General features: G+C 37.7%; 1 long non-coding RNA gene across 1 annotated transcript; it reads right to left on the bottom strand.

Annotated features, from left to right (window-relative positions):
• Positions 1-2,150: 2,150 nt before the first annotated feature.
• Positions 2,151-4,707, bottom strand: LOC115921000. Its single transcript, XR_004062661.1, has 4 exons — positions 4,623-4,707; positions 3,687-3,957; positions 2,645-2,803; positions 2,151-2,217 (listed from the first exon to the last, which is right to left on the bottom strand). It is a non-coding gene; the product is annotated as an uncharacterized LOC115921000 (long non-coding RNA).
• Positions 4,708-11,525: the final 6,818 nt, after the last annotated feature.

Below are 11,525 nucleotides of genomic sequence, written 5' to 3'. Positions count from 1 at the left end.
AGCATTCTTAGTACGATCCGGACATCTTAATGAGCAATCTTGAAAAGATGATGGTTAGAACATCTCTGAAATAAACTTTTGAATTGCATTTTCATGAATTAATCGAACCAAACTGGCGCGCCGATGCAGAAAGTGCCCCACATACTCACATTTGTGTGGTGCTGGTGAAACACAGTCTGACCCAGAACAAATTGACATCGGCACCTGAAAACCTTCGTTAGATAAATACATCTAAGGTTGTCAAGGGCTCTTTTAAATTAACTGTAAGAGTCTTATTGTTTTGGGGGTTACAAATTCTTATCAATGAAATCACCTAATAATAATAATAATAATAATGATTTAATATGAATTAAGTTTTTATTGCGATTAATATATTAATTCATTTGATTGCAATTGTTAATTACTATAGATCTACATAGTTATTTTGTTAGAATGGTCAATCAATTATTATTTTAACTAGTTCCCCGTTTGTTTCCCCAACTGGCTATTTTTTCACATCAAAATTGTTACTGGTAAATGATTTGTTTCCATATAATATTAATTTAAAAAAAAATTCCTCTATGGCCATCTTTTCTTTCTCTCTCCCTCCCTGTCTCTTTCTCTGTCCCCGTCCCTCCTTTCTCTTTCTACCCATTTTTGTTCTCTCTCCCTCCCTTTCTCTCTCTATTAATTCTTTTTCTTTCTCCCCTCTCTCTCTATTCATCTTTCTCTCTCTCCCTCCCTGTCTCTTTCTCTGTTCCCGTCCCTCCTCTCTCTTTCTATACCCATTTTTGTTCTCTCTCTCTCTCCTTTTCTCTCTCTATTAATTCTTTTTCTTTCTCCCCCCTCTCTCTCTATTCATCTTTCTCTCTCTCTTCTTCTTCTTCTTTTTTTGCAATGAAACACATAATGCAAAACCATGCAAACTGCAAACACACACATCTGCACCCCCCCCCCCCAAAAAAAAGGGAGCTGAAAGAGAGAGAGATAATCTGACACATATCTATTTCAGTTATCTTTGTAAATATATGAAAGCAAGAATATTGTATTTGTATTTTCATGTTTTACATAAATAATTGAGCATACAACACAATAGTAATCTACCGTTTGTGCAAACAATGCAGTTCACATTTGTAAATTTTGTAGCATGCTTATATGAAATATAGCCCACTAGAGGTTAAGAGAGGCTCTGGAAGGCCAATTAAAAGTCTCACTGTAGCGCTATTAGCAGAAAGAAAATCAGAAATACAACAAAATAGGTGACGAAAATTCAAATTTGCACATACAAGTTCTTTAATTCTGACTTCGCTTAGTACAGTAAATAATATTTGTTCGAATACTCTCCCCTAGCTGACAACCAAATAATCTATATTGACCCACCCCTCAACTCAGCAGTGTATACAATGCTAATTATAGTTAAATCGGGTGCATTTAATCTATAGAGAACACTTAATTACAAATACCGTCAGAGTGACAACAAATACTTATCAACTAAACATAACATCAAAAATATTCATAAATAATCAACAGCTCAACACCCAGGTTCTTGATGTAATGCTGCATAACTACGAAGTATTGTGGGAACACCAGGGAGGGGCCGTATTTTGAAATACATTTTGAGGTAATTCCAGTTGCAATTGAGTTAAATCTGTATTTTATAGCTTATTACCGTATACATTGAAATTTTGTGTGGAATCCTTAATTAAATAATGTATAGCTCACTAAATAGATAGATAGTGGTGGTTATTTTACTTGACAGCTAAGAAAGCAATAAATGCTTGTTAGTAAGCTCCAGTGTTAGCTGTTTTAGGCTATACTTGGCCAAACCAATGCTTTATTTGCACAACGTGAATTTCCCCAATAAGGGCAACAGGAAAGCATAAAAATAATTAAGAAGTGTCGACCTTCTCTCTTAGATTGATGAGGCATGGAACGTCCTCATCATTGCATTTAATAAATATGCGCTCAATCACACATCTCCCTTTTTTGTGTGTGAAGTGTTAAAGCCCCACGGTACTACTTGTAGCTACTTGCTCCCTCTATATAGAAAACTTCCCCAATCTGTGCCTGTTAATTCCCCCATGATCCTCTTTTTCTTATGTTAATTGAGAACTGAATTGATGAGATAGCCTCCCGTCAGTGACCTCGCTGGGTTGTCTAATCCTCTTTGGCTGAACTAGTACAGATGGCCTCTGAATGAAGAAATGGCTTCTGATGAGACAGAGAAGGCATGGATACCTGCAAAATCGAATGGACAAAATAAACAATATCATAAACAATATTCTTAATTTCAACTTGTTCATTTTTTTTCTTGGAGGGGGGGGGGGGTGGGGGGGGGGTAATACTATAGAAAGGATACAATGTATTGTACACATAATCAGGAATTATTCAATCCTGTGTCACCAATACAAAAACTATGAGGTTCCACTTGACAACAAACTACCTCAAGTTGCATCCAGATATCAAAAACATTAATTGTGATTTGTGAACTGAAATTTAAAAGCACATGAGCTCGTTTGAATTAATTACTTAACGCGAGTTGTTACTATATTACCAAATGAACATTCCTAACATGTCACATGTTGGCCAAATACAAAAACGGAAACAAGATTGATTAAGAAAAAGAATAAACAAATGTTTTCATATGAAGAAATAATCTACCTACCCTATAGTCTATCTCCAAGAATCAACTGTTATTCATATGCCCTAGCATGAAGCTGTCAATTCAGTGCACACTCAGAAAAGATCCTGGCATCGTGGCTGCTACCAGTCCAGGCCACCTTGCAACGATACTAGTTATTTTCCCAGCATAATCACAGACAACCTGTCAATATGAAATAACATCTTGGCATTCATTAGTTATGAAAACTCACTCATTTCACACTTCAGATAGGCCGTGAAATGTATAAATTTCACTTGTTATTTATGGTAATTAATGCAAATGCAGTTGAATATGTGATAATTGCTTTTCAATATCTATTTATACAACAAAAATTGGAAGAAAATGCTAATTACCCTATATTTATTGACTGATGAAGTATTTCTTCATTTTTAACTAGTTTTCATTGTTTATCTTGTAACAATGTAAACAAAAATAATATCACCTTTAACAAAACATTTCGAGCCTAAAACAACAAATGCTTTGTGTGTGTGGGGGGGGGGGGGGGGGGGGTACCCACTCTCGCATCTTTTTATTGGAAATGAACCTGTTTGTTTTTCTATAGTTTAAAATATATAGTGGTAATTGCCATTGATCAGTTTACATGCTTCTCTTTGTTGTTTTTTCTTTCATTGATCAATGGCAAAAACAGTGGCCCAATTGCCATGGCCATCAACAAAATATCAGAAATCTAGAGGTCATATCCGTATTGCCAATAGAAGGATAGAACAAGTTTTGATTTTTCAAATTTCCCTTTCGTTAAAAAGATATTAACGAGTGTTAGGATTTTTAAGTTTAACTATCCATTGGATATTCTTAATTGTTTACAAAGGCAGTGAAATGAGTACCTGTACGCGAATATTACCTTAATATCCATTTGGCCACTAGAAATCTTTCATTGGTCACCAATGAATTAGCTAGCATGGATGTACAACACACAAGCCTGGAGAGTGTATATAACTAATGTGAAAATTTTGCAAGGTACAAAAAAAAGGTCTAAATGGAAAGCCGTGCTGGATCCAGTCATGAAGTATTCATTTATTCTCACCTGAAGTAGTACCTGGCTCTTGCCCCACCAGGGCTCCTGATGTAAACATGTGTCCCATCAACAGCAACTCCTGGAAATCTGCAGTACTGGAAAAACTGCTTCTGAATAGTAGTCACTTTTTGCCTTGTTGTAACTTGTAGGAAACTTCATGACTTGTCCCTTTCTTCTGACAACAGCTTCGGAAACATCCCTCACTACTCTCCATTCAGCAAACAGATGAATATGACACGGCATGCCGCCTCCTCACGGTGCATCCTTTAGATCGAATTACCTTTTAAAAAAAATTAAAAAACAAGCATTCAAATATATCATTTTTTTGCTGGTTTATGCTATTATATTTTTACATCCCCAACTGTCACTGTCACTTAAAAAAAAAAAAATCCTGATTTCTAGATGTTGTGTGAATCAAATTAACGTAAAAGACAAAATTGTCTAAGCCTTTTCTAATCTCCTTCACGGCTTCACCTTTTGTGAAATTTAAGCAACAAATCACAAATTTGTTTCCAACACATAATCTGAATAATTTCCTCATGTATTAAAGCCAAATAACAGTATTGGGAAATGCCCCACACACAAATTATGAAAATTAATGCTTTCATCACCTACCATGTAAAAGAATAAATATCATAACTAATCTTTCAATGTATGGAATATGACAGAAAATGCTTAGAAATTGAATAAATTTATGTAAACTCACATGTGCATGGCATTAGGGGCTTGCACGGTCGTAGGCAGACCAGCGGAGCGGGGCAAACGAACAGTGAATTTAGGCGGTCAACATGAATTGAAATATTTCTTGATTTTAATAACGACACTAGGGTTGGATTTTTACAACAGAAGCCCTTTTTTATAGCTATGTTAACAATATTCATCAAGTAGTTTGGCCATGTTTTCGCCAACTTTCCCAATACAAAATTTGAATTCAAAGTAGCCTACCTCAATCTAAAACAAAAGGCTCATCATCCAGCGGGTTTTCCCAATCTCAGAGGCCTCTGCCCAGTTGTGCTGCTATATATTCCAGCTCCTCCTCCAGGTACACCAGCTCATTATGCTGAATCAGCTGCATTTCTCCCATCTTTACTAGAGTGAAGATAAAATGAAACAAATGTTTAAACAATGTTTTTAAAATAAAGAAATGTTACTTGTGCTTGTGACTTTGTGGGTGATCCTGGCTCTGGAGACTAAGCCAGTTAATTAAGACAATTAGAACCAGATCTAAATTTAATAAAAGCTTTGCTTGTCATGACTCATAAACAGAAATAACCGTCTGATGTGGGTCATTTCTTTAATAAAAATAATAAAACTGACATTTGTTGACATTCTATAATCGGAGGTCTAGTTTGGAGCCAGACGTAGTCTCAGTGAACAACTGGCAATATAGAGAGACTGAAGCTTTTGGTCTAGATCTATGCTTGTCAGTGTGATTCATTTTGGGGAACATTGGCATTGCTGATGCCACTTCAATTTCTATTTATTTAGGTACCAGTGTCCAAGTCAAGTGATGGACATCATTGCCAGGCCTAAGCTAGAGCCTGGTATTATTATCATTATCATGAATTTGTAATAACTAGTGTAGGTCTAGGCCTAGTCTAATTGGCATGTGTCATGGCATTGCTGACAACAAGACAAAATTAAACATGACAGTCATACAGATATCTACTGTAGGCCCGGCCCGGCTAGGCCCAACTCCAGCCCAGGGTCAGAGGGTGCGAGCTCCGCCGCCGCCTTGGGCGTTGGACTCGAGCTCCCTCAGACTCAGTCCCTAAACTCTGGAATTGAGAGGCCGTCGGATATGAAAACACCGAACATTTCATGGAAAATGGAAAGTTATAAAGCATATCAAATAGTGAAATGTCAATATCGTGAAGAGTATGAATTCGACTACATGTACAGGTTTTATACTTACGATTTTAAGGAAAGGATCGAGAGATTGAGAGATTTCAATTGCACTAAAATCGGGCTGACCAGATACTATCGCAGATTGTTTTGGCGGTGAATTATTTGGATAAAATCAATCGAGCATAAATTATCTCCACCCAGTGCTGCATTCTGATTGGTCGATAGCTCTCAAACCAGGTTTGAGAAATTACAAACCTCCTATCTGAGCAGTCTGTAAATTTCGGGTCTGATGACGTACATAAACCTGGTCTGAAGACAAACCTTGCTTTGTGAAATGCAATTTCAGACCAAGGTCTGAACTCAAACCTGAAACGCGTCATATGACGTACGAAAACCTTGGTCTGAGCTCAAACCTCCTTTGTGAAATGCATTTCAGACCAAGGTCTGAACTCAAACCTGAAACGCGTCATATGACGCACATAAACCTTGGTCTGAGCTCAAACCTTGCTTTGTGAATTCGGGCCAGTAGGTCTAGTTATTACTGACAATGGTGGGTAGGAAATTCTGTATCTAAATGCACGTACCATGCACAGAAGGATAAACGGATGAGTGATTTTAAACAATGATCAACCGATATTTGATTTGTGGTATGAAATTCAAATGTATTATTTGAATCACACAATCTGCCCTCCACCAAAATGCACACACACAAGTTTTACAATAATTCTCTCCATGTTAAATGGTGGAAGCACAATATTCCACGCTAGTTTCTGTCCTTAATTTCAATGTTTGAGTCTATCACTAATATATTTAACCACATGAGAAACACATGGCTATTCTTGAGGCTTCAGTAATTTTAAGGCATCATAGTGAGACAAAATTAACCGTTAACCCATAACAGTTGGAGAGGAAACTGAATGTTTCAAATCGTACTGTAGTTGTACAACCATGTCCTTCTTGGTTGCAGAAGTATATTAGCGACCGAGGCTAAGAATAAATATCAGCCACATTTTCCAGTAAATCATCAATTGCCTTTAAAGGTACTATGTCCCATTTGCAGGCCCAACAAACGAAAAGGTTGAATTCCAACGGCATTTGAAAGATAATATTAATTTAGAACTTCCCTAAAAATGTGGGGGTTGAAAATGTCTTCAAGTGGGAAAATAACGACTTAGGAGCTATAGAGCCAAAAAGTAATAGTCTTGATTTTCAGACCATTGTACCGAATGGTCATACGTTTGATGCTGCGCAAAGATTCAATCAGTTTAATTTTGGCCATCACAAGAAGTGGGTTATTGATGTAGACAAATGCTCATGTACCCTTTAACAGCTCATTTTATGTATGTTATAAGAAAAAAGCCAGTCAGTCACTTAATAGTGTCCGACAGTGAGGTCTAGCAAGTAAACCTTAAATAGGTGGAGGCGGACATCAATTAGCACCGTAGTGACAATCAAAGACAAACCAACAACAAAAATAATAGATTTGTCATGTTTCATGAAATTGGGAAAACCTAGAGCAAAAGCGGTGGTATAAAATAAAATCGGTTGAATCAAGTTGTCACCAACTCACGCGTACATACGGAAGCCAGTTCAAAGTGCATTGACGTGTCGACTTGCCAATTTGATGAGGGAATACATCATATTGTATACATACAATCGCTGTACCACGCACACGTCATGTGCGCTTTGTGTTTCATGTATACATTTGTTAGGCATTATCGCAGCGATCGATACCACAATGGGACTGATTTTTTTTTGTGTTTTGGTAGGGGGGCGTTTAACGCAGAACTAACAGGTGAAATTCAAAGAAGATCACAAATATGTCAACTAATGTATCACTAGAAACTTGTAAGCTAACAGATGGCCATCGTACAAGTTTTAGGTCAACTACATATCGGGTGATTTATAAAAATACAAATACAACCACCTCCATAGCAGCTGGGATATAAGAGAGATTCACCGGAAAAATAACGATGTTTTAATGACTATATGAACCAACACTGCCCAAGCAGACGACATCCCATAGAGAATGAACATAATTGCAAAGCTATTATTTGTCAAATTATAATGAGTTTAGTGTATATAAATGTAATGGCATGTCAAACCATTCAAAAGGGGATATGACCCAATTCTGATAACTAAAATCGTTTGCTTGTAGATACACAGGATAGGGGTTAATTAACAATCAAAGAAACCAGACTTTCAAATTGAATCCCCCCCCCCGCATTTGTTCCCTCTTGAAACGCCGAACATACCCCGGTGTGTAAAACTGAATATACAATGGCGTCTTACTTTGTTTACTAGCGACATATTCCTATATTTTTGCATCGCTGCATCTGTCAATAAAATAAAACCATGCGCGGGGTTTAGAGTGAGGCAATAGATTATACATTTAGCCTGACGGTAGTGAAGTAAGAGAAAGAACTCAAGAGAAAATAAAAAAACACGCACTGAAAATGTGTGAGATGTCATTGGATATCGTCTGCTTGTGCAAGTCATGTCCATACTGTGATCTCACACATGTCAGCAGCGTTCGGAGAGCTCTTCAGGTGCTATGCCAGGGCTGTATTTAAACGTTTTGTAATTTATAATAATCATTACTTCGAATTTTTCCAAGCATTGAATTTTGATAACCTTGCCGAATCAAAGTTTCAACTTTGCAATAATGAAAATAAAGTTAGTTTTTATAATCAATGAATATCTACTTTAAGGGTAATACAGATGTTTTAATACGGCAAGCTCTTCCTATAACCTAAGTTTTTAACAGTTTAGTGGTACGATGATTTGGGCAATTCATTGACCTAAAGGGGGCGCTAGAGCAATAGAGGAGTCGGGTTGAGTTGATCAGTTGTACGGTTATTAGTTTAACTTGGTATACATCTAAAAGTTAAATAGCGTTAGGCGAGGCGTCAAAAATAAATATACCAGCCAGCGGCAGCTAACTGCACTTGTGCGTCCTGGCTCCTTTTTTTTAAAATTAGCTCAGCCGGCTACCGCTGGCGGTAGGAAATGGCATTCAAAAGCATGCGCCGGCTGCCGCCTTTTGAATGGAAACCGAGCCTCAGATCCCAGCCTGGCGCAAACCGGCTGGGCTAATAAGTGAAAAATAATTACCCATGCAGCCAGGCTTCGGCCGTAATTGCAGCCTCGATGCGCCAATACGTGAGGCGGCAGCCTGCTGGTATCGATATTTTTGACGCCTCGCCTTAATTATGTTTCCAATAGTATGCCGGGAACGGGTAAACAACCCCTGGTCTTGAATTCCTGCATTAGATTAAAGTGTTCATTTCCGATAAGCACGTTGGAAATGAATTCCTGCATTAAGATTTACAGGTGTTTATTTCCGATGAATACGTTAGACAATACTGTTTTACCGGGGACCTAACATTCTCGCGAAGAAATAGACTCCTCCCATTTTCGTCCGTGCCTAATTCAAGAAACTCTTTTTATTATGCTCTGTCATTGGTTATATTTATGTATAACTCCTCTCTTAATTGGTGGATTGAACTTATCTAAAAGTCGGATGACCTAATGGTAATTTTATATATCCTATCTTGTAATTCGTTCTCTTCGTAAGGGTCCTCCTGATTGGCTAAAATATCATGTGATATTAAAGCATCGTTGGGTGACGGATTATTTAAATGCCATGTGCGGGACTTTGAAGATGATTTTTATTTCATTCCGTTACCACATTCATGATGTGCTGCTAGTTTTAATTGTCCATAGGGCCGCCCAGCCTCTGAGAGAATCAGCTATATTAAAATGTTCTAAAATTATTGATCTTCGTTTGTAACTGCTGGAGCTTCGGCTTACTTTATGAATAATAAAGTGTTCTTCAACTGTATATCCCAGCTTCTTTCGTTTTCATTTAGTTTCTGAGCTTGTCGTCACCGACCCATTACAGGCCCATTACATTTGGTAGTACGGACGGGGTCGACTTTCTTGTGTTAACGGAGAAGTTTGCCGTCAGCTTGCTAGCGATCACCGATGGTTCGTCGTGCCGACCCACCACTCGAACTCGATATTATTTGCTCGAAACACAGCAAATCTCTCATTTTACAGCATTTCCCCTTTTTGTAAACAAACAGCAACAACAAAAACACGACCAAGAACGAGAATTTGTCGTCGAATAAACATGTTTGGCAATTTTTCACAAAGTCATGGGAACTCGTCACCAAGTCACCATAATGTTATATTTCAATGGGGAGTTTTTCATCAAGTCACCGTCATTTACCAAGGAGGTCTATTACATTTTCATTAAATCACAAGAACTTGACACTAACATGACAAAATGTCACCGTCATGCACATTATCTAAGGATAATTCTTAACCAGGTCACGGAACACTTCACCAAGTCATTGTCATGTATTACTCCATGTCATCGTAAAAAAGCAATTGACACTAACCTTTTTGTCGATGCCAGCATTATAATTTAACGCTTCAACCCCCGCCCCTTCCTCCCCCTTTTAATACTACTGATAATGATAATAGCTAGTTCTTATAATAAAAATAATAATAAACAATATTCATAAGGCGCTTAATACTGGTGTCTCTAAGCGCATCATATTCTGACTTAACAATTATTTACCAAAACTTATAATAAACACACAACTTATACATCTGTTCTATATTCAATAAATCATACATATTATAATAATAAAAAATAAGATAAGAGTGAGATCAAACATACATACAAGAGGTCAAACATAGGATCAAACATAGGATCGAACAAACAAAAAATAAGACGGTGTGCACCTCCTTTGACCGACTCACAACTGCAGAATATTATTTATGAATTAATAAGGCGCTTATATAGCGCTTTTTAGGACCGCAGGCCCTCTGAAAGCGCTTTATTACAGATATAAATATTATTACCCCGGTCATCGGATTCATGCTTACCCGCACACAATGTATGCACATTCTCCACTCCCTGAGGAGCTTTCTAGCCAGGCGTAATTTTTACAAGCGCACACTTGCTCATCTGACCACATTAACTTTTGCATCCTACTGGGTATCCATTTAACACCTGGGTGGAGAGTGGCAAATGTAGATCAATGTTTTGCCAAAGGACATTAGTACTGCAGTGGGACTTGAACCGCGGACCTTGTGATCCACAGTCTGGTGACATATCTCCTCGACCACGACACCTCTAATAACGGTTGATATGATTTGCCGAAGATTTATTGGTCAGCGATGTCGTGTATTATTGCAAAACGTAATCATGTATAGCGACAAAGACTTAGAATGAATGACAGCCATATTTGTCAGTTAATCATCGATTCCCTTTTACAGGCGAGGTGTTTATCAATGGAAACAAAAGGCAATCCAACATTAATCCATAAAATGGTCATGTTAAATGAAACTGGGTAAACTCCGAGAACACGGGGAGGGGAAATTACCTCTGACAGACAACTTTCATAATATATTATGTAAGACAATCTAGAGGTGTCGTAGTGATTTCAGCACTTGACTTGACTAATGTAATGGTCGTGGGTTCGATCCCCGACACGGCACTAATGTCCTTTGGCAATGCATAAATCTGAAATCGCCACTCCATAACCAGGAGAGAAATGGGGACCTGGTAGGATGACGAAAGCCCTTGTGTTAGTAATTGCTGTATGCCCTCATGGTGACCATGTGGTAAGAATACATCCAGTGAGTTGAGATGGTGCATATTGTGAATGAAAGAATCCGATGACCCGGGTAATCTTATGTTTATAAGCGCTTGGAGATGGTGTTTCGTAATAAGTGCTATGTAAATCAAGATTACTATTATTATTAATCTCTGAGGTGCACCGGTAGCAGGCCTACGCTGGGAATGAAAGGATATCTAACGTGTGTATTACAATAAATCCAAATAAAGAAAATTTATATTTCAAGGACATTGCCTTTGGCAGTTTATTTTCCAGCTTTCAAGTAAAGAGGAACTCTTCACCTTTCGATTGATCCATTTCTATTGATGTCATGCATGATCGAGTACATTGTAGATGACAGGTACGA

Source organism: Strongylocentrotus purpuratus, unplaced genomic scaffold (genome assembly GCF_000002235.5).
Source record: "Strongylocentrotus purpuratus isolate Spur 01 unplaced genomic scaffold, Spur_5.0 spur5_scaffold_1, whole genome shotgun sequence".
NCBI classification, from domain to species: Eukaryota; Metazoa; Echinodermata; class Echinoidea; order Camarodonta; family Strongylocentrotidae; genus Strongylocentrotus; species Strongylocentrotus purpuratus.
This window is presented reverse-complemented; position numbering and strand designations above follow the sequence as displayed.